Here is a 3,910-nt window from a genome sequence, read left to right as displayed (position 1 = left end):
ATATATGAAGTTTATTAATTACTTAATATTGATCCTACGAAAAGCAAAGATTTGTTTCTTCTATTTTTAATTTATGTAGAATGCATCAATTTAAGATATATGTGAAAATATATTTCATGGAAATAATATGACATTTGGTCATGGAAAACCTTTTATTGATTTTTTTTTTATTACAGCTATTAAGAATAATGATATCTAACTTTCATTAACACTGTTGAATTATGTTTTAAACTTTTTAAAGGTTTGGTTGCCGTAAATTGAACATAAAATGAATGTCTACCAAATTATTCTCGCTAACTATAATTTAATATTTTTATTAGATTTCATTCATTTGCAACACTTCTTAATATACTTAAAAAAGCCTAAATTCAACTCTAGTTATTATGAGACAAAGAAAAAAGAGCAACATGAATACGAGAGCAAACTAAAGTAAAGGATATTCTTAAAACATGTAAGAAAAATAAATGGACATGGTCAGGACATATAAAGAGAATGACAGACAATAGATGGACGTTGAAAATAACAAATGGAGTCCATAGAGATTGCAAAATAAGCAGGGGCAGGGAGAGATGACGATGAATTGACCAACTAAGAAAATTTGCCGGTATAAACTGGCATAGAAAGACCATAAACAGACGCGAGTGGAAGGACATGTCTGAAACCCTTGTCCTATATTTGTCTAGTTACAGCTTATGAGGATAATGATACTAATAAGTTTTTACAACAAAAATATTCATAGTTGCCTTGAAAAACCATTCATATACTAAATTAAATTCTTGTAATCCCAAAGTAACCATTTTAATAGTGAATAAGCTCTTCATGACCAGCCAACTGCAGCCTTTTGTTTTCGAACGAAAACCCGGAAAATATTTCCATGCGTTTGTCCGGGTTTAATTAAGAGAGATGCCCAGAAGCGCTGTTGAGCTCCGGGATGAAGAAAGCTTCTTCTGCCCTGGGAAATCTCAATTAGAGGAGGGAAAGATGAAACATCTCTAAAAAAAGAAAGGTTATGGGGATTTCTTGAATCCTTGCAGGTCATAAGGAGATTTGAGTTAAAAGGTCAATTGCGAGAGTCTTAAGGCTCAAATCTCACTCACGAATGGCAGATGCAATGACAGGGTAATGTCCTATAGAGAACTGAAATAAAAAAGTTAAAGAGGAAAGCTTCAAAAAAGAACTATGTCATTGACAGGATCTTCATCAACAGTATGATATTATTATTATTATTATTATTATTATTATTATTATTATTATTATTATTATTATTATTATTATTATTATTATTATTATTATTAGCTAAGCTTTAACCCTCGTTGGAAAAGCAGAATGCTATCAGCCACAGGATTCCAACAGGAAAAAGTATCCTTAGGAGAAAAGGAAATACGGAAATAAATAATAAGTAGAGTGAAAAATTAACAATTTAAATGGAAAACTTGAAGAACAATAACATTAAAATAAATGCTTCGTATATCATCTATAATAAAAAACTTATATAATTTTCTTCAACATAAAAACAATCGCTGCAATTTTTAAACCCTCTAGAAAATATATTTTCTTCCAGGTAGAAAACGAAAGCATTTAAATGTTTAATATTATATTTTCGACGGTATATTTTTCATGTATGCAGGTTACCGCTCAAAGGAAAAACGTATATGATTCCATCTTTTTAATCGCCTAGAATGTATATTTTCTTCAAGGTAGTCAAAAAGTATTTTTTCTTATTTTTGATCTTTATCCAAAAATATTAGACGCAAGGGTCCATATCGGAGGAAAAATAATGCTGACGCTTCCAACGAACTGAAGTTTATAGTCTTTATTAAAGTAAGAGGACACTTTTACGAGAAGGAACTCGTGTTCAGGGTTTATTCTGTCCAAAGTATCTATCATTTTTTGTGTGTGTTTGTGTGTATGTTTGCTGTGTGTGTAATAAAATTTCACCATTAATCTAAAACACGTTTGAGCAAATAATCTTAAGAATATGATCAAAGATTATTAAGGATATGGGATATGTCATCTCTTATCAATGACTAGTATACATGACCCGTCAAAAATGATAGCTAAATAATTTAGATGTGGAGATCGTGGTTCCCAAGTGTACCTCTAGTGATACCCCTTCTCAACAGGGTATGACTACTTCCTTTATCTCTACACGAAGGACGGGGAAAGACCGAGTATTTATACGTCTGGCTTTGCCAGTGAGCGTGACTTAAAAGGAATATATATATACACACACACATATATATATATATATATATATATATATATATATATATATATACATGTATATATATGTATATATATATATATATATATATAAAGAGAGAGAGAGAGAGAGAGAGAGAGAGAGAGAGAGAGATAGAGAGAGAGAGAGTCTTCCTCTTTATCATAAAATATAAAAAAGATTACGAGAGTCTTATATTATATATAATTGATTGCTCGGTATTCAGGATTATTCTATCCTCATGAATTCTTATTTTCATTTCATTTGTATGATTTAAGAAATATTATTTCTATCTATTCAATATTCCATTCTTCAGTCACTTTTTCCTGGCGTCTCTAATCTTTCTAATAATAGAACGTCTATTTCGGATGATTAAGAATCTGCGGTGAATTACAACTATATTGTTACCTCAAAAATTTATTATTATTTACGTCTGAACACGCATCCGTAAAATCTATTTGCATACGAACTTACACGTAGTCACTTACACACATACAAAATTAGACACACACACACACACACACACATATATATATATATATATATATCTATATATATATATATATATATATCTATATATATATTTATATATATATATATATATATATATGTGTGTGTGTGTGTGTGTGTTTTGTGGGTGTGTGTGTGATTAACTTCGTGATCTTGAAGTGATTTAGATGTACTTTTCTTTACTTTGTTCTCATTACTGTCCTTATATAAAATGAGCCTCATATTAATCACACTGATTCTGTTGTACTCTCCAAAATATCTGTATTCCAACCTATAAGGTACTACGCTTTTGGCGTACAATAAATCACTTCTGTCCCTAGTTTTCCCTTGTGAACGTCCCTGCCAGCATAACTCCTGCAACTAATACTAGAAGCCAGTGACCGTTTCCAACAGATTACGCACCAGTAAGCATAGACTCCAAACATACGGCATTTCAATATTCTGTACACCACAGTAATTGGATAAACCCCTCCTGGATCTAGAGCTGGAACAGGGAAGCTCTCATCCCGTCGACTTCAAAGTATTGAGCTCTCTCTACCAACCAGCGTACATTTAATTTAATCTTTCCTTTCTCTTCGGGGAAATTGGCTCAATTCCGGACGTTAACGTTTTCATATGCCGTATCAGTGAAGACTCGGCTAATACGATAAAGGGAGACTCCTTTTCTTCTCTTTTTTCCTTTCTGTATCAGGGCCTATTGCAGACTGAGTTTTAAATCATATGATGTCTACCATATCTTTTTCCCTTTATATCTGGTGATATTCGTTGCTACAGCTTATTTAATGAATATCAGTGACAGTTAATCTTGGATGCGCGGGGATGCTTTAGAGTGGAGGCTATTTTGACATTCCATAATTTTAATATTTTGCTCTCCAATTTCCTCGATTAAGGATAGAATAATAAAAATACAGGCAAATATATTGGCATAAAAGTATGAATTTAATTAAACACAATGCTTTAGTCAACTCCTAATGTAATAATCGATGTCAGTTGACAGATTACTCCAAAATAGAGTCATTATTCAATCATCACTGAGTTTAGCTATTGATTCTGTAATTAATCGCTACCAATCCTGCCACTAGAGGCTCAAAAGCGACCTTGCCTTTCATTTGAAGGACCTAGACTTCGATCCCAGTATCAGCACGATATTGTGTTGATTTTCATCCATATTGACTCATT

Source organism: Palaemon carinicauda, chromosome 2, assembly GCF_036898095.1.
Source record: "Palaemon carinicauda isolate YSFRI2023 chromosome 2, ASM3689809v2, whole genome shotgun sequence".
Lineage (NCBI taxonomy): Eukaryota > Metazoa > Arthropoda > Malacostraca > Decapoda > Palaemonidae > Palaemon > Palaemon carinicauda.
Note: the sequence above shows the minus strand (reverse complement) of the source record.